At 28.4% G+C, this 21,677-nt stretch overlaps 1 protein-coding gene across 1 annotated transcript in view; it reads left to right on the top strand.

Moving 5' to 3' along the window:
* The window catches only part of LOC113370248 (diacylglycerol kinase eta-like), a 226,279-nt gene that overhangs the window by 93,663 nt on the left and 110,939 nt on the right, over window positions 1-21,677 (top strand). The gene's annotated exons all lie outside the window — the stretch shown is intronic.

The following is a 21,677-nucleotide window of genomic DNA, read 5'->3' as shown; positions in this document are numbered from 1 at the left end:
AGAATATTTTTTAATAATATAACATTGTTATGTTTAACATGAAGTTAGATTCATAATATTTATAGGCATACAATATTATCAGTGAAAAAGCTTTTTCTCAAAGATTTAATTACATATGCAAGACTTCTCGAATCTTTTTAATACTTCAATTTCTGCATTTTTTGCTTTTATAAATGCTTGAAAATTCATACAATTATAAATATATATATATATATATATATATATATATATATATAATGCGTGCGTGTTTGGGTAGGTGGACGTGTGTAAATATACATATCAGAACCCACAAATGTAAAACTTGTAACAACATTTGCATTTATGAATACTCAATTTCATATCTTGAAATCTCAGTTTCGCCTTATCCCGATATAGATTCAATTTAAATTCAACTGCAACAGTAACTCTAATGAACTTCATTAGCATTATGAAACTTTAGCAAACGTGGTACATGTTCGAAATGAGCTAAATCTAGACTTCTGGCTTTTGTATGAATTAATTAATTTAGTTTCTCTAAACAGTCAGAATGTTATCGGGATCGGCTGCGATGTGTACTTGACAGTTGTATTCAGAAACTATTAAGTGAAAACCCGACAATTGATATGTTACTCATGGGTGCTGATTAGAAATATGGGTGAACTTCATCATGGATTTTATTAATTTTAAACTAATTTGTTAAAATCTCTGACAGCATAAAAATAGTTTTTTATGTTTTTACTTTAACACATTTTTAATCATATTTTGGTACCGATATGATGTTTTACTATTTCCTGTGGAAATTATATATCGTTTGCGGTATGATATAGTATAATTGCGATGTTACAATGAGCTTTGGAATCTAATACCTTTGCTAATTGCATTTGATTGCAGCAATTGCTCACATGTGCAATTCCCAATTACCATTCATTAGGATTATGCATCAAATAGAACACAAGATGTGATTATAAACAACAATCGATCTCTATTGTTGTAATAGATGTAGGTGTAATTTTTTTGTATATTTTATTACAAGATAAAAAATAGTAGATAGTTTTTATGTCAATATTTTTATGAAACCCACGAATTCTATATCAATACATCAGTGTTTTATCAGAGTCCTAATAAATAGTGCAAATCCATTTCACCGCCTACTAGCATTACCTGCTTCACTTTATATAGAAGCACTTCCTTCTTATTTGTGTTATTTATAAAGTTCCATAATGAATTTATGGAGCATCTTCCATGTAAGTTCACATAACTTGAGGCACACATTTTATATTTATAAGGAAGAACTATTTTTAGCTTGAATTCAATAAACTCAATCAGTCTGTTTTCTTCGAAACGAAATAAGGGAAGTTCTTGAAACAAATTAAATAAATAAGGTGATGAAGACATTTCATACGGTGCAATTCTAAAACATACAAAAACGTTTTAATATGAATGCACTTGATATGTTTTGTGTATATATATTTTGTGCAAAAGTAAGGAGTGCGTTAGTGAAACTAAATTATTAATTACTCTATATATAGATCTCTAGCTACTACATTTGTATTTATATTGCAATTATTCCAGACATTTACGAACTTATCCAACTTCCACTTCCAGCCCACATGTGCTGGTTATATTAGTGTTTGTTGTCACAAATATATGGACATGGGGATCTTAAGTTAGATTATGTACCCTGAAAGACGTTGACATAGTTTAAATTAATCCTAAGTAAAGGACGGATGAACGAAAACCATTAGTTCGGACATATGTAACCTCAGGGTAAAATTGTGTTCCTTACATGGATACAAGGATTTCGTCAGTTTACTTGACGATAATTTCAGCAGAGATCGCTAATTTATGATGATTGTAATTAAAAACTCATAAAAAATTAAAGAAAAATAAAAATATGAATGATATCCAAGATATTTGATATCAATCTTGTAATAGAAATATTATTTTTACCTACGTTGTTATGCAATTATAGTAATTATTTAAAAGTCTTAATTTACTTGAATTTTCAACAAATTCTTGCACAAAAATATGATAAACATGAAAAAAAAATAAAAAGAAAAATATTAAAAAATTTTAATATAAATTTTATGTATTGTATAACAAATTCAATATTTATAAATTTACCACTTAAATTTCAAATCGAAATTCTGGAATTTTCATCATTATAAGGCTCTATCGTTTCCAATATGTGTTTCAATTTATCTGAAATTAAATTTAAATTCCATTTGCCTAGTGATGTGTTAGTTTTATCAGCATCCATCCTACATAGATTAGGAAGAAAATTGCTTCTCTGATTCTGTCTTTAGGCTTGACATTTCTAGCGGAAAATGGAGTCGTCTTTCTTAAAGGTTTAGTGGGTTTGCCCTTTAGCCTATTTTGCGAAAGATAGTAATTTGTATTATATGGTTTAAGAGTATTTTGTTGCTGGTGCTATAATTACAAAAAGACATAACTTTTATTCTTTTGGGACTAAATCAACAATTAGGAATCTTCATAGTCTTTAGCCTATTTTGTGAAATATGGTAATTTGTATTATATTCTTTAATAGTATTTTGTTGATAGTGCTATAATTGCAAAAAATCACAATTTTTATTATTTTGGGACTTTGAATATTTGTATCCCAATCTATTTGCTTGACTAAATCAATATTGGAGTGAATCATGAACTTTCGATTTTTCGAAGATGAGCAGATCAAATTATAGCCTTTAGCTTATTTTGTGAAAGATGGTAATTTGTATTATATAGTTTTTTAATAGTATTTTGTTACTAGGGATATAATTACAAAAAATTATTAGTATTTTTATTCTTTTGGAACTCTGAATGTTTGTATCCCAATATATTCGCGTAACTAAATCAATAATTAGAAATCTTGAACTTTCGATTTTTTAAGGCAAGCAGACTGATCTATACCCAGACCATTTTACGTAAAATTAGGATAGTGGTAAATCATGTTTTTTCTAAAGTATTACATTTGTACACAAGTGTATTACAAAGTACACTTTGTGTGCGTATTTGTGACTTGTATTGAAAACTGCAAACGTAGATTTTCTTCAGCTTTGTTTTATCAATTGAATGACAGTCGTTCCAGAATAGTTCCTTTTCTATATGTTACGTTTTTGCACAATATTGTTATAGTACATTGAATTAAATTAACTTTTCATCAAGATAACAACAAAATCAAATTCTAAATACAATAAGTACAGTTTAATAATATTATGTTCTTCTTTTCAAATTTTTTTAAATGATGGAATTCTGTATCTCAATTTGTCACTGTCGTAATTGATGTATAATGTATATTTATATTTTTTGTAAATTTCTGTATTCAGTACAGGTCACGCTATACAACTAATTAGTGCTTGAGAGAAACATTACTTTTCCTGATTTTTTAGTACTTATGACAATTTTTTTCATCATGGTTGGATCTAGTAATTTATTTCCTTTATGTCGACATATTTGTTTGAAATGTTATTTCTATTAACTGATTTTCTTTTCATTGCAAATGCAGCAATTACTTACTTTGGTTGGTGTTTGCACAGTCTACCTTCATTTATTTGCTTTTTCAATTGAGATATATTGCTTTTCCATACTTCAATATTTGTATCATTCTATTAGACTATGTCAAGGATACCAAATAACTCTTGGTAAATGATTTGCAATGTCAGTTATTGCATTCAGTAGTAATTGATATAATTATAAGGACTGCCTAGTACAGATATATTCTTATTCAATACTTATAAGTAAATGATGAAGTAAACATGATTTTGATTCGCAGAATTCAGAAACATTAAAATATTCAATTAATTCTACAATTCAAACCAAAAAAAATCTATAACTGTTTTTAGATTATTGATGAGACACATATTGTTCTGGAAAATGTACAATTTTAAATACGTAGTATTTAGGCACATTGTTTGTTTATTATATATATATATATATATATATATATATATATATATATAGAATTTTATGATATGAGTGGAACGAATATTAATTGTTTAATATGAACAAAACAGCACTCAGATTTGTTTAACACAACTTTATTTTATGATTACAGACGTTTCGAGACCATGGTGTGTCTCATCTTCAGTGTAATTTCTAAAACAGTTACTTATATACTACACATTCTTTAATAATTTATTTAAATTTCATTTAATTTTTGATATACAAAAAACACCAACTATTCCTTGCAATGCTTGACACAGTACTAAAGAAACATATAACATATTGTTTAGAATATTTCTGTAAGTGTTATATGTTTCTTTAGTACTGTGTCAAGCATTGCAAGGAATAGTTGGTGTTTTTTGTATATCAAAAATTAAATGAAATTTAAATAAATTATTAAAGAATATGTAGTATATAAGTAACTGTTTTTGAAATTACACTGAAGATGAGACACACCATGGTCTCGAAACGTCTGTAATCATAAAATAAAGTTGTTAAACAAATCTGAGTACTGTTTTGTTCATATTAAACAATTAATATATATATATATATATATATATATATATATATATATATATTGCTTCCTGAACTACACGCACTGTATTCAATATTCAGATGTATTCTCTTGGGCCTTACCCTAGCTCCCAAGTCGTTGAATAATATATTATTTCTGCGATTATTCAGCAAAGTTCATTTGTTGTTAAATGATTCAGCGTTCTCGGTATTTCTCAGAACTAGACCCTGAATATTTTATTTTTCAAAAGGCTACTACTCACAATAACAGAAGAAACTTACTAATTACATACTAACAGTATTTAGGAATAATGGAACAAGTTTATTATGAGTTGTTATTTTATTTTTTAAATTCAGTAAAACAATGTGGAAAAGTTGTGGAAATGCAGTTTTGATACTGGTTTTTAATGAATAAAAATCTAATTGGTTTTGGTATGGAAATAAACAGTAAGGAATCTATTGCACGTTTTGCTAATTTTTTTTTGTAAATTAAAATCGTCAAAATTGATTTAGATTACAATCAATAGTTGTCTGTAAACTTTATCATTTTTATATATGAAAATCTTTTAGTCGCAAATAACGCAAAATTACTATAATATTTATTATATCGAGCAGAAAATCTCTAAGAATAAGCCATCATGATACACAAAATTGAGTACTAGATCTTTATTTTTTTAAAAGTTTTTGCAATTTAAAATTAATTTAAAATTATTTTATTCAAATTTTGACAAGAAAACCGTACGTCGAAAGTTTTATTTCTTTATTATTATTATACGTCGATTTTTTTATACCTTGTAATTTTTGAATATCATACAATATATGAGCAGATACCTTAGTAATTTTTTATTTTTCTTGGTGTGTTATTAAAAAATTTCTGAAAAATTGTAAAAAAACTTTTGTGGTTTTATTTTCATTCGAGATTTTTTTTACCAAAGATTCAATTATAAAATGAAGCAAAACTGAGTGTTCCCAAAGGCAAAAAATGCAAACTGCAAATAATGCACAAAAATTCCAACTACAAATTTTAATTAAAATCTGTTTACATGATGAAAGTTTGTCATATAATATATAACAAGCAATTTGTTTTTCTCACTTTGTGGAATTTATAATTAAAAAGGCCAGAAGTTGATTTTATTTTCTTAATTAACATTTTAGAAGATGTTTCCTGATAAGAGGAATATAAATTACGATGTGACAGAAATTGGACTATTTTAATTACATGACAAATAAATAATAATTATAATTATTATATCTTATTATCATTAACTATTGTTCCTATTTTCAAATATTATTAAACTGGAGGACACTTCTATATGAGAAAAAAGTCACATACTCCCAAACAAATCATGATATGAGTCTGATCGTTTATTGAAATATAAATTTACAAACCCCCATTGTAATTCACTGTTATTTCCTCTACCTTAAATATGTTTGTCATTTATCTATAATTCCAAATATTTCCTACTAAAATTCACTCGACTAACACCTGTGTAATACACCTTGTTGTTTTCGATATAATTTGATCAAGAGCCACTTCTTGCTCTAATACCCATTTTGGATGAAAACACTCCAGTTTCCGAGAATTTCAAGCACATCAAAAATAAGACGATTTCAAATAATACTCAACATTTCAAAGTCAAATGTATACTTTTAAAGAGGATGTTCAGTCAATACAATATTTAATTAAATTAGGAGTAATCAATGTCAGAGATACACAAATAAACAGGATAATAGAATTTTTGACGCTCTATTTTGCAAATTATATATAAAAGTGAACAAATAAATATAATGAAATATAATAATGTAATTGAAACAAAATCTAAAAATAAATCATTTTATTTGAACAATTATTATTAGCACTTAAAAAATCAATTTGGTATTAATTTATATAAACCCATGTTTCATTTTTATATTAAAACTTTTAATTAAAGTTTTTATTAACTAACTGCTTTTAATGCACCTACCTATTTATAAAGGTCTCGTTATAAAATAATTTTTTGTTTAATTTTCAAGGATATCAGTATAGAAATTTATAATTAAAAGCTGCATCAGCAGCTGCGTTGGATATTTCCTACAAATTAAATTAACTGTTGCATAGTTTTGCGATTTTGCAAATACCATTTAATCGGATTTCTATGTAATTAACAAAATGCTGATCATCATTTCATGAACAATTATATCAATTAGCATTTTAATACAAAACGAAAACGATGTCATTATAAAAATTAGAACTTGGTACATGCCTATATTTATATTATCATATTTTGAGCATATATTGTTTCTGAAAAAAATATCATAATTTTTTGAATAGTATTTATCCAATTGCTATTAGTGTTTGAATTAAATAAATTAGATTAACTTTCTTAATTTTTTCAATAAGCTAGAAGATTGATAAATTAATTTTTTTTATTTAAATTTAAAGTTAATGAAATTTCTGGGTACATTTATCAGCATGTTATCTTCACAATCTTGTAAGATAGCTTTCAGTTACTGTAATCCTTTCAACAAAAGTATTCCAGAATTAAGCTATGGCTATTGTGTAATGAAAAATTATATAAATAATTTGTTAGTTATATGTTATATGTTGTGGTTGTGCCATTAGTAAATTTATTAATTTCTACTAAAATCAAAGTCGCATATGTACATCATTTGATTCGCTTCGTTGTTGAATATCACGTTTAGATTATGACCGCATCAATCATGTGAATCTTGCAAAACCTTGTATCCATAGATTTCCACTCAATTTATGATTATTTTTCGTTAATATTATTATATCATTACATTTAGAAAAATGTCGATTTATATTTTACTTTAATACCAGCTTGCTTGTAGGCAAGTGGCTAGAACCATTGGACCTGAATCACAGGTCTTCGGGTTCTATCCAGCTTTGGGAAGCCTGGTTTCAAGCAGTAGTGATAACAGTTTTTACATGGAAATATAGATATTAATATGTTTCCAAGTGAAATTAACCTGATTCGGCATTGCTGCATCAATAAATATTCACTATATTACAAAAACTGTGATAATTCATTACAAAGAAATACGTGAACTGTTTGGTAAAACTGACTAGTATTAAATATACTATTAAGTCAAATTAGCACAACAGCTTATAAGACTCTTAAGTTCTAATCGCTGTCCAAAAAATAAGAAATATATGATACTTAAAATAAATACATAAACAAATTAAAAAATTGAAATTATGAATGTTGAATCAACACGCTTATAACACATTTTGATCCCGGTTCAATGAAAATTATCAACAAAAGTCGTGCAATGATATTCTTATTCAGAATTCCGTATCAAATAATTTACTTATATTAAAAAAGTACTTTGGTATAATTAGTTTTGGCTACGCTTTTATATATAATAATAATATTCCTATACATATGACATATGTGCATATATTAAGCTTCTCTTCAAGCTAACATCTGTACATCATTTAATGCTCTTTGTTGTTGGAAATAGTATAATGTGATGATATTATATCAGAGGATTACGATCGTATCAGTCACAAAAACCTTTAAAACCTTTACTAAATTTATGATTAATAATGAATTACTTACTCACATACTGACATATTGATTAGTAATCAACTTCAATACCTAACTAAAACTAAAAATATGTATTAAAAATAAAAATTATTACGCTCTTAAGAGTTGTAAAAGTTTTCATCAACTGATTGGTAGTATTTCTACTAAATTTATTATGTTATGATTCTTCAAACGCGTTTATATGAAGTTCAAATCTTAAATAAAATTTAATTCAATTTAAATTAAATAAATTTGCTAAATTAGATAATTTTATTATTATCTTCATTATTAATATTAAATATTTCATCTTATATATTTGTTGTAACTTTAAAATATAAAGAGTGAGTATTCAAAATTTAGACAGGAGAATTTGTAGCAATATTTTTAATATGTAGACGGTTCTCACAAAATAGCGACTGAACAAATATTACAACTTTTTTGGATTTTTTAGATTAGATTTTTTTAAAAGAAGCAATTTGGAACTGAGCATAGTTCATACTGAAGGAAAGTCTATAAAGAAGACTCTGTAGAAATCGGTTAAGTAGAATTTGAGAAATCGTGGGTATGAAAAATACAGTTTCGAGAAAAACGAGTTTAAAATTGCGCGATGGAGAATTGTCGTGGTTAAACAGCTAATATGACTGAAAATAATTTAAATTTTGAAAAATCCTTGTACACATATTCTTGAATAGTTAGAATATCTAAAATAGGTTTTTTTTTTCAATTTTAAGCCAGAATACCCGTTTGAATAAATAATTAGTAAATAAATATATTACAACGTATAATGCCTCCTCGGGATTTTAAATTGTACTTCACTAAGCTTGACTTCGTCAGCTTTTTTCTATATGTGAATTGTTAACCTCTGCCTAAATCTATCATCCGTGTATCACTTAATTCTCTTCGTTGTTGGAAATAGCATAATGTAATAATACGATATCAGTGGATTACGATCGCATCAATCATGTGAGCCGTGCAATCCTCCATAGCCTCCATATCCATGTCATGCCACTCGCTTTTTGATTAATCCTCATATCTGCGCAGAAATTTAACCTCTACCTGTTAGTGTTGTGACAGTTGGCCGAGGCCGTAACAAACAACTTAACGTGATTCGGGTCCGACAACAATTACATTATTACAGCATTAAATCTCTGTGTTTATTATTATTGGCAACCCTTGTTTTATTGTTTCGCTCTTAAACCCCTCGTGGGAGGCAAGTGCTTGGGAATTCGCCAAAATATAATGGTCGGAACGCTCTAACAAGGCCAAGGTCTTCTAATAAGCACCCTTCGGTCGACGGTGTGTTATGCAGAACGACTTTGGCCTAAAATGCCAATTGCTAGAAAGCACGATTTCCGGAAAAGTCCATTTTCGGTAGTAAACATCTCTTCTGTTTATTGCGAAATGGGTATATCATGTCATTGTTATATTATTCAGCGAGATTATGCAAGTGCATATATTTTATTCTTACTTATTCATATTTGAACGCCAATCTGCAACTTTGTGTTCTATAATCTGCTGCGATGTATTTCTTAATCTAGCCTTTTCTAAAAGGCAACCTAGTGGTTGACCTTTTCTTTTCTGGTTTAATACTGATATGAATATACTGATATATTTCAGCAATAAGGTAGAGCGGGGCTTAAAGATCCGCAGGTAAAAAGGTCCACAAGAAATATTTCAAATATAAGTAAAGTTAGGAATTTTTTAACAACAAAATTTAAAAATAAAGGGCAAAAATGTGTAACCAGCTATTGTCTTAAATTGGTTGACTTTGCTACCTCGAACAAATTAATTGAAAATCCATGACAAAACTATTTTCTTTTGTTTTTAGGTTTTTTAGTTTTGAGCACTGTTGTTTAGTTCACAAGACCCTCAGGTGAAAATATCAAGCTGGTGGTGGCTGCTTATTTTATTATTCAGGAATTACTTCATTTCACGTCGATTTTTATTTAGTTTTGTTATAATTTTCAATATATATATTTTCTTCTTCATTAGTTAATCATCTTTGAGAACTAAGTAAGTGGAATCTCAAAGTTGTCGGATGCTCATCTATTAATTAATTATAAAAGTTTCATAATTTCCATCCACTAGAAGTGTATAAAGTTTTTACTCTCACATCAAAAAGCTCTTTAATTATGGTAGTTTCTGTTTTAAAAAACTAAAAATCGTGATTTATTTTATATGCTTTTAGGTGTAATATGAAAATAGGTTTTGTGTTAGTACGTCTACTATAATATCTTTAAATAAATTTAGACTTTGCACAAAATTGATAATAAAAACTTCATCAAACTCAAATCTTCAAATATTTGTGGCTATAAAATCTTTTACTTCAAATAAAATCCTGAATTCCTTTGTGTTATAATTTCCTTAGTAATTTATTTGAAAATATTCCTCGGCAGCAGATTTTTTTGTTGATTCAACTGAGTCGGTTCTATAAACGACTTTTTATGATAGTCTCATTATTTACTTGAAATGTCATCTTGACATTCAGATTTAATAACCGACAGACATTGTTTATAAAGATGAAAGAATACCTCTCCACCAAGGAGCCGGAATTTAGAAGACTTTTTCATGTCCACGTAGATAAAAACTCATTTCGAACGTTCGGATGATGGAATACCGCAGTTTACTATGTATTGAGATATTTTACGAGCATTCTAGAAATCTGAAAAATTCTCATTGTTAATGGAATTATCTGAGAGAATGGAAAAATACAATATGGAATTATAAGCCAGCCCTATTAGATAATTTCTAATAATAAAGTAATCAAATATTGATGGATCATTTTTTGGATTACCATCTAAAAATACAAGGTAAGGATAAGTGTCAGCTCAGCAGCTTATAGGACATAAGCTGATTGCTATATATTTCCGATTGATATAAAAAAAGTAGTTGTACAAGTATATTATATCATTGATTTCAGCTTCTCAAACTATATTTACTTTTATATGCATTAGGTTTTATGTGCAGTTTTCAATTTAAATCGTTAGTTTTTCAAAATAGTTCAAAGCTTTATAAAACCAAAATATTTCGCATTGATATCACGTCGCAACTGATACGATTTTATTACCTTTGTACAGAGAATATATATAAAATGTTTCATTTTGCCGATAATAAAACATGGATTTATTTATAAGTTATATGTGACCTTTTTCACATGAAATTCTAGAATTTACTATTTTGTCTCGGTATCAAGAATGCATTGCATTGTGCAACAATTTTGTTCAGATATCTGAAAATAAAGATTTATTGAGTCTACGTGTCGTTCTCTAAGGAGTCGTTCCAAAAGGAAGTAATAAATCTTTGAAATTTATATAGGTTAATAAAAATAATTTTAATTATATGCAATAGGTCGATAATAAAATTCTTTCTTACTATTAATTAAATATTTTGATAACTGGAGTTTTGCTAATATTTTTGCAACAAAAATATAGGATATTACCACTTGCACCTGAATAATTTATTCATTTTTGAAGAGCACATATTGAATATTTTAAATGGGTTTTGATACATTCGAATATTGAGATAAATTTTTAGTATAATAGAACTCTGTAATAATTTATGGATGTTAAACTATATATTATTGTAGAAAACGATCATTATTTATAGCATAGAATTTCCAACTAAACTAACCTCAAACATTATTTTCGACATGTACCAATTAATATCATTGAATTTGCACCAGGTGCATACTGTACGATGTATATGAATTAATAATTTTATAAAATGATTGTAGAATTATATTAATAATTCTTTAAATGTTGTTATACAAATTCAAAGAAATTATAATTAATATCTACAAAATATTTTTTGCAAACCTACAAATTTTAGGTTAACTTATTCTGAGGCTTTCTCAGCTTTTAAAAGTACTATGCAAGGTAAGAATTCAAACTAGTTCTGAATGAATCTATTTTAATCTTCTATATATATAAAAATAAGTCGGATTTTCCTTCCTGACGAAATAACTCCAGAACGCACAAACCGATTTCGACAATTTTACATTCGTTGGAAAGGTCTCGGGATCCGCAAGGTTTATAGCTAAGAAAATTAGTGGTGCATGGCATCGTGCCCTAATGCAAATTGCTGGAACTTCATGCACTGTAATTAAAAATTCGAGTAATGAACATAATCAACAATTGTTTTAAATAATTTCAAATAGATTATCAACATATATATAAAATAAGTCGGGTTTTCCTTCCCGACGATATAACTCCAGAACGCACAAACCGATTTCGACAATTTTGCATTCGTTGGAAAGGTCTCGGGCTCCGCAAGGTTTAGAGCTAAGAAAATTAGTTGTGAATGGCATCGTGCCTTAATGCAAGCTGCTGGAACTTCACGCACCGTAATTAAAAATTCGAGTTATCACATTAGTGAGAATTATCAGAATTATGCTTGGTTAAGTCATTAAGCAATTCTTGCCGCAAAGAATAATGATGTACACGCACTGAATTTCACCATTCAATCAAAAATTGCTGGCGATTTGGTGACATACCAATGATTCCGACTGGTCTTCCGTTTGACTTCAAACGATTGCAATTTCCAGTTCGCCTTGCGTTCGCAATAACAAGTCGCAAGGCCAATCGCTTAGTGTTTGCGGGATAAATTTCAAATTGATTATTTAGAAAATCATTGTTTTTCACATGGGCAGTTATACGTTGCCTGTTCACGAGTTGGAAAACCATCCGCTTTGATTGTGTTAACGTCAGACCAAAAAGCAAAAAATGTGGTTTACCAAAGAGCACTTCAATGAAACGGATAATTTGCGGATTCACTTTCATTTACTTAGAGAAGTTCAACTGAAAAACACTCGATTTTTGTAATCGAAATAAATTCCGTTTCAAATATGAAACAAAAAATTTCTTCATCTTTCTCACAAAACCATCTTGTGGCGAAACGGAGTTCGTCGGGTTTGCTAGTTTGTTTATAAAAATGAAGTAAATTGGATTTGTTCATATTAAATTCGATTTTCCTTTACCTATTTATTGGGATTGGGAATGCATTCAGAGAAAGGCTTGTCCGAAAGAAATCGATAGCCCGAATATCTTCCGGGAACACCTTTGCCACATTCAGGAAGTAAAGGAGCTGGTGAACTTCTTCTATCTTGTATATTTTTATTTTGTTCCACAATATTTCTATTTTTGGTTTTATTCTTAAACTTTATTAAATTATTACTGACCATTTACCTTAAGATATTCATAAATAGCTATACCACAAATTTTAAGTTTTTGTCTTTTCGAATCATTCTACATCAAATTAATATATGATTTCAGATTCTATTTGAAATCATATATTAATTAATATATGATTCAATTGAGATAACTTTTTTTTATTATTATTCTCTCTTTTATTTACTACATTTTATTTAAATAATGTAATATGTCCAGTTAAGGACATTTAATAAATTTGTGGAATTTACAATTGTAGGCCGTAAAGGGACATTGTATACTAAAGGGACATGTTGGAAAAACAACTCAATAATTGTTTTTTTATTCTATATAATATTCACAATATTTTATTGATAATTATATTATCTTAACTATTTACTTATGAAGTAATTTCGTATAAATAATGACTAAGTTATTTAAATTTTTTATCAGGAGAGTTGATGACTTAAATCCAATGGCGCTTTTCTTTTCAACCTTCGATAATTAGAAGTCTAGAAGTTTTAAAAGAATTATAAATTACCATAACACTTTTAATAAATTAGTCATAGTAAGTCATGGTAAACCACTCACTTTTAGATTTTGCAGAGCTTCAAGACCTGCAATGAAAAATTAACCTATTGGAGACTTCACAATTTTTTTGTTATAATCTTTAAAATATCAATGCATATATACTTTTTAATAGTTGTGATATGCTTCACGCTAAAAACAAGTACGATTCATATTTCTTGAGCTTTCATCCATTGTGACATATAAGTTTGTAATTTTTTATCTATTTCATAAAACAAGAATATCAGAAATAATAAAAATATATTGATTGTATGTACATGTACCCTTTGTCACCATGATTTCCATATTTGTTTTTCATTGAAAGGCGTTGTTTCATAAAGGTCTAAGTTCATACAAAAAATTTATAACGAGTATTTCTTTGCCTTTTGCATTTCAAAGTCAGCAATATTTGCTTTAACAAACCGTGAAAATATTTTTTATAACATCATACTAGGATTTGGAGCACACTAGAATAAAATTATTATCATTTTAAATGATTTCTGTTAAATGCATAAATAAAAAATATAGATTTATTTTGTATTTCGAAAAACTCTAGGAATAAGTTTAAATAAAATGGAATCAAAAACTCGGAGATCAAAGCGATTATTAAAAAAAGGAACTGATTGAATTTATAGGAAACGTATCTACATCAACATATTTACTAAAATTTATAGATTTATCAATATAAACATGTTTACTGAATACTATACCCAAAGTATTCATATAAAAACTTAGAAATACAAATACAATGTCTGTCTGTTATGGATGCTTCCCTGATCCAAAGGAAATATTTTCTCTAAGTTAACTGTACGATTTCGAAATTTTGTAAAAAATGATGGTTACATTTTACTCACGAATAAGAAGATAAAGTACCAATTTTGTTAAATAAAACTAGATTAAATTCAGAAGGTAATCAAAATTCCTCCACATAGGATTGCGCACTGACATTCTATTCAAAAAGATTAATTAAAATAGCTGTATCAAAATAGTGATGTATTTATTGTTATAAAATAATTTCAAAGCACTTTATTAGGATTTGCTAGTAAAGTTGTTTTTTGTTTGAGTTACTTTATAGAGCACATATACACTCGTCTTTCCAATATACAATCGATATAAATATGTCTACATTATATATAAAAAATATTGGTTACAAAATGTACTGTAAACGTGAAAATTGATGATGGAGCTTTCTGTATATAACACGTTCTCTGATAACATTTGAATTTGTTTTCATTCAACTTATCACCACCATCCACCAGAATGTTAATTACGATTTGATACAATTAAATTTAATTACAAACACTTCTTTAATATTTGCCCCAATTCAGATCACCTCGTAACCTCGTTCTGATAAAATTTCATATCATAAAGTTTCCCATCGCATCATAATTTTCGCTCGGCATCGTAATAAAATTAGCATTTCTATCATAAACCGTAACTGAATTTCTACCCGAAGCAATGATAATCGCAATCCTTCTAATGGATTCAATCAAGTTTTGGATGGAATTTAGGTATTATTGTAGCAATAAAAACTACGGCTAAAAACTAGATTTTGAATTAATGAAAACATAAAATATTGATGAGGATATAGAATAAGAGCTAGCAAGGTAAATGATAATGTAGGTATCTAATTTAGAGTTGAAGTAACGTTATGGTGAGACCAAGTATAGTGCAAAACTTGAGAATATACATGATATAATTTTGATTATTTTCAAACGTATCGAACGATCATTTTACTATTTGTCCAAAAAAGTTGTCTCTCCGATGAGTAATTTACCTCAGAATTCTGCTCAGGTCTCCAAAGCTGTACGAAATGCCTTGGATTTGATCTTCAACACGTCTGTCGAAGTCTTTTTTTGCTTGGAGCGACTATTTAATTCTACAATTGAAGTAATTTATTTGATTTTTTTCTTATTCTTACTCGTGATATCAGAATTTACCAGATCTCCACCGGATTTTAATCAGATATATGATAATTAATTTCGAGACTATAATAAGCTTACTTTTCCAACGTATTATTATCTTCAACACATATTATTTCATATATTATTTTCAACATCTAAATTCTGAACTTGCTGCGATAATATTAAAGCGTCTAAAGCGTGTATTCTGACATCAAAATCAGATATGAGCACATGAGTGCGAAGCCAATTACGTATTTAATGACGACCTCAGAGAGGCCTTTATCGTGGATCCGAGCAAAATTAACAATAGCGGTTTTAGGCAATACTTTCGAAATGTTCTGAACGAATTTCAACAGAAAATCGTGTATAGAATTTATAGGGACAAAGTAAGTGAAGTCGTTGGATCGAATTGTAATTGTAGGTACTTAAATAAAATATGCAACTGGATAATGGATAAGCTTTTGCCTTCTGCTAATAATGCTTTGACGATTTGTACTATGCTGAAAATACATCCAATTTTATTTAAATATATATATATATATATATATATATTAAAATGGATTTTCAGTTGAAAATATTTTTATCATCAGTAGTTATTTATTATGGATTTTTTATTGATAATTGATGGAATTAGTCTCTAATTTGTCTTCCAGATTTCGAGATAAACATTATGTATAAAGAATAATTTTATCTATACTAGTTTTCAACTTCCCGAAGACTATTGTTTTTGTGAAAAACTCCGATTTGTTAATTTCATGTTTTCTCGACGTTGTAGCTTATTCTGAATCAAATGAGACCAAATGTGGTAAAATTAAGTCGATTTTTGAATTTTTGTAATTTTCTCAAAAAGGGCTGGATGGATTTCAAAAATTTAAAAGAATTTGATTATCTCGATAAGGTCTATTGTTGGTTAATTGAGAAAATTTTTGTAGTAAGTAAAAAAGTATAAAATTTTTCGACTACGTTTTAGGCCACAAACTTGAATCGATTTTAAATATTCAAAAACTGTTCGAAAGATTGCGGATAGGAAGGAATCGCGTTGACTAGATTTGGCAAAGTTTGGTCAAATTTTTTGGACGATTTTGATAAAAATTTGAATAATGATAGATTTTGTAGGCTCAAACAACATACTAAGCTATTATACTATTACGATAAGCGGTTAAATTATAAAATCTTATTAAAAATCCACCGCGCGCTTCAGTGATTCTAATCAGAAAATATCTCTTTACACAAAAACGGACATTTTAAAAAAACCCGGTTTTGATTAGTATTTTTACCCGAAAACTTATTTTATATATATATATATATATATATATATATATAATGAAAATATATTTTAGCCATCTAAGCATGTTTCAGCATTGAGATCTGTTATTTATAAAGGAACTTATTTATAAGTAATTATAACGTTCTAGTTTATTTATAAGATTTTTCAGATAGTTCATAAAGTCTAGTTATAATATCATTTATAATTGCCTTCTTTAGTGTTCTTTTTTATATATAATATAAATGAATATTATTGTGGAAATAAGAGTCGTAGCCTTTTTAATATTCTTATAATTGTTGTTTCTTAGAATAATTATAAGTACCATATCTCTCATTTTATTTTTATTCATCACATAATAATTAAAAATATGTTATTAATGATGGTGTTTAAATATTTAATTATTTATCATTATTGAAGCCGTTAATAAAAGTTTGACAATGTTTTGTACAATAATGTTATGGTATTAAAAAATCCAGTTTTTATGCAATTTTGTATAATCATTTATTCAGCAAAGAGAATTTTATAAAACATGCGCTGTCCGTATTAATAATAAAAGCACTAACATACAAATAGGCCATAAGCAAATATGTAAAAACTACACAATCCATATTTTTATTTGCTCATATACAGAAATGGTCTAGTCTCTAGCGTGTGTGTATGAATAAATCTATTTTCCATGTGTAAAGCAAGCAAAGCTTTGCAGAGTACATCTGCGGTGATGAGTTATGCCGTTTCACCCAAAAATCGCAGGGAAATCCGCTTCGCATCTGTTGTACCGTGCCTGGCAACACGCATACGCTTCTATACATCTCTATATGGTACTAGAACCTTTAACATGGACTAATAAAATATCATCACTTTTGTTAAGAGGGCGTCCATTAATCACGTGATCGATTTGTTAAGGATTTTTGAACCCTCCTCCCCCCCTTGGTGATACGTGGTGGTGTTCAAAATTACCCACACTCCAAGCATCGCGTGTAATTTTAGTTACGGGATTATTTTTTGAATTTTTGAATTTTTTTTTTTTGAAAATTTTGGATTTTAAAAAACAGGTAGAAAATAATTACACGTGATAATAATATTAATATTATTCCCCTCCTTCCCTCACGTAATATTTGGAGATTTTTTATCAAATCCACTCTTTAATGACTCATTGGATCACATATTTCATAATTTTGAATTGCCTTTATTTATGCCATTACCAACTGATAATTATCTTAATTTTCTCATTAGTCAAAACATTTTAATTGATTGGCAGATTATTTAATGCTTGCACGTGACTAAAATGTTACATAATAATTCTGCGCGTGACTCCAGCATATGCAAAAACAGTTTAAACTCTTGAATCCATATCAAAGAATAAAAGCATACTTTACCAAGTTATATAACTCAACTCTTGTATCAGTCTCTGATGTGCCACTTAGATTTACCACTACTGTTCCATATCATTAAATATACTATTTTACTTGTATAAATCAATTTATGTTTTTACGTACTACAAAACAATGAATCGCTTTAATTTCTCTAATGGATATAAAATCCATTGTGATAATGGATATAAAGTCATTGATTACATGAAAATGCATTTCTTGGTATTTATTTTATTTTTAGCGAAGAAATATGTGGAATTTAATTTGAAAAGTTATTCCTCGAATAGGGCTTGCGATATTTTATTACTGCAATTAAAGCGGGTGAATGTTGGATCTGAGTGAAAAATATCAGAAAATATTGATTAAGAAATATTTATTTCCTTCAATATTAGGTAGATACAGGATATGTGATGATGAGAAATGTCTTAGAAACAATAAACTCATTTCTTTCTCAATTAAAATATTAGATTCTAAAGCTCACTTATGAATTGAAATAAATAATTATAACTTGGCAATTGTAATGTTTTTTTTCTGTTCATGGGATCATATAATCGGATACGACTTTTATTTACATTCCTTATGACAAACAATCGTTTGTTTGTACACTTATCACAACTCATATAATGCATTAATAAAATATGATGATAAAATTTACATTTTTATAATAATCTTTACATAATATAATAGTATATAAAAAAATGAAACTATTTAAAACAATTGTTTTTGGTCAATTCTTATTGATTAGTGTTTTTTATTTAAATTTTAAATCATGCTTTAAGGCACAACTAAATGTTTTATATTTCTCTAAACGTGTATTAACACTTTCGGGACGGCACCGATTTCAAAACAATCTACTTTACCGGCTGTAAACTTGATATCATTGTGTATGTTATGCAATTTGTTTGATAAAAATTTGTGGGCATTGAAGGACATACATTTTTAATATTAATTTATTTTTAATCATTTTATAAAGAATGGTGACGTTCAAAACAATTTCCAAAATGCATAGCTGGTTGATTTTGACATGTTTTACAATAAAATGTTGTTCGCCGCCTTCCTCCTGGTGCCTTTCTGTCAGAACAGACAATACAATCCCTTTTTCTTTTAGAATTTAGAATATGCCACTGATTAGTCAGTATATTTGGTCATTTTTTGCTGCCATAATGTTTTTTGTATTATATTGTCTAATAATTCATTTATAAAATATAAAGTAAAATAATCTATTGGATGTCTTATATTGCTTGGTTTTTGTAGTCGAGGTGTTTGTTGATGTATGTCGAACTCGATTATTGAAGGAGAATCGGCACATTCGCTAATGTCTTCCCGCTCTTCATTTATTTTGTCGATTTTCTGTTTGTTGGTTGGATAATATCATCATCACATTCGTCACTATCATTGGTGCGAATAGTAATTTCGTAAAATTTGTTTGTATGAATGTCTACTTGAAACTCATCTTCACTACTGCTTAATTCACAAAATTTACTAGTCGTTAAAAAAAAGACCATATAGCAAAGAAAACGGCTAAAAATACTACTAAAATAATTTAAAATTATTTTCAAAATACAATACTGTTTATCACTGCTATATGTAATTTATTCAACTTTTCGATGCAAACTGAGTCATTGTTTATAAAATAGCCTGTGTCTCACAGAGTATGTTTGTCCACTGAGGTGGACAGCCGTCCCCAAAGTGTTAGCAGTTCAAACTTATTTGCAGAACTGATGATTTATTTCATAGAATTCATAAATAGTACTAAATCTATATTTAAATATACTTCTTACATGAATTTTATAGAAATATCTATAGTCAATGCATACCTTTCGCATGAAAATAGTTCAGTAAATATTCCACATCCTTCGGCGTTACATTTATCGCTCTACACAAAACGCCAAAGGGTCGTACGTCATGCAAGACGTCATCTATATCTACGGACAAATCTTTCGTCTCGGCGTCATATCCAGAATAAAGCGTCGCATATAGCACCGGCGAAGGCTCCTAGCACACAAACCCGGTTATAGTGTGTTATCCGCAGTCGCATGCCGTAGCCCGTAGCCCGTAGCCCGTAGTCCGCTATCTCTATAGCCGGTGAGTCTATAGCCGCAGTATGCACGTGCCTCCGGGCCTCCACATAGCATAGTAGCGTAGAACCGGCGCCGTACCGTAGCGCTGTATCCACGTAGCACGCATACCAATCGAGTGGAACATGTACATGGGTTTTGGTGTAATGGTTAGCTGTGGCCGATGGTTCTCAATAGCTGACGAAATTTTCAATATAATAATATAAAATATTTTGATTCTCCTGTAGTGAGTTTATTTTATTTTCTCTTCTTCTAGTTTTTCTTTAGGTAGTTTTTGTCAAACTTTCTTGAAGTCTATGCCTCACATCTCTACAAACTAATATAATGGGCCAATATTACCGTAAAATAAACCAATGTTATGGCAACGCTATGTCATGCTGCTTTTTTCCTATGAAATGATACTAAAAACTGTTAGAATGCCATGTATTTGCTGTGCATTAAGGCATTTTAGATATAAAGTCTAAGCTAGAAAACGCACAAAAACGAAAAAGAATGTTATCAAAACTACATCGACATATTTCCATTACATTATAATAAAGAGTGTGAGAAGTTAAATTTTATGTGAAAAACACCTGATCCCAAAGCAAATACAAAGACAGACATTTTGACAGTTTTTAATAACATTTTATATGTAAAAGCAACATAGCATAACGTTGCCATAACATTGGCTTATTAACCCTTAAATGTCCATTAACGTACTGGATTTTTTGTAACTTGTTTGGGTGACGCAATTTTTTGAACATTTTTTTAAATTTTGAAAAGTTAAATTTTGAATATTGAAAACACAACCTTTTTTAAAAATGGTGTTATTTTTTTGAAAATTGGATATTCTTTTTGTGAAAGTTTTGAAATTTTTTTTCATATCGGTTAATTTAAGTTACAAAATATATGAATTTTTACTGCTAAATTGCATTTTAAACTATTTTTGGATCTCCAAAACCGCTGGACCTGCCTTTGCCAAATCTTAATCAATTAATTCAATACAAGAGAAATGCTTTCTGAATTTTGGACTAACTTTTGCCAAAAGGTAATCGTCTCCCCATCAATAAGAATCAAATGCTTTTTGAATAATTCATATCGGCTGAGCAGTGCTTCCGAAAACTTCGGCGACTTGCTATATTTCTATGTATGTATCCATACACATCCAGTTTTTTTATGGTTTGCCAAAATGTTAAAAAAAACCTCTGAAACGTGAAAGTATGCAAAAAATTCATTTTAATTTAAACGATCACTATAACTTACCCTATGGGAAGATAATAAATACCTAGGGGAAAGTTCCGGACGGGTCAAACACCGGACACTCTGTTTAATACGTATTGTTTAAGCAAGTATAAATCTTTTCATTTCAAAATACAAGTGAAAGGGACATGGGGGGCACACAGT

Source organism: Ctenocephalides felis, unplaced genomic scaffold, assembly GCF_003426905.1.
Source record: "Ctenocephalides felis isolate EL2017-DRISC unplaced genomic scaffold, ASM342690v1 CF-g0.4_SCAFFOLD_01492, whole genome shotgun sequence".
In the NCBI taxonomy this organism is placed as follows: Eukaryota; Metazoa; Arthropoda; class Insecta; order Siphonaptera; family Pulicidae; genus Ctenocephalides; species Ctenocephalides felis.
This window is presented reverse-complemented; position numbering and strand designations above follow the sequence as displayed.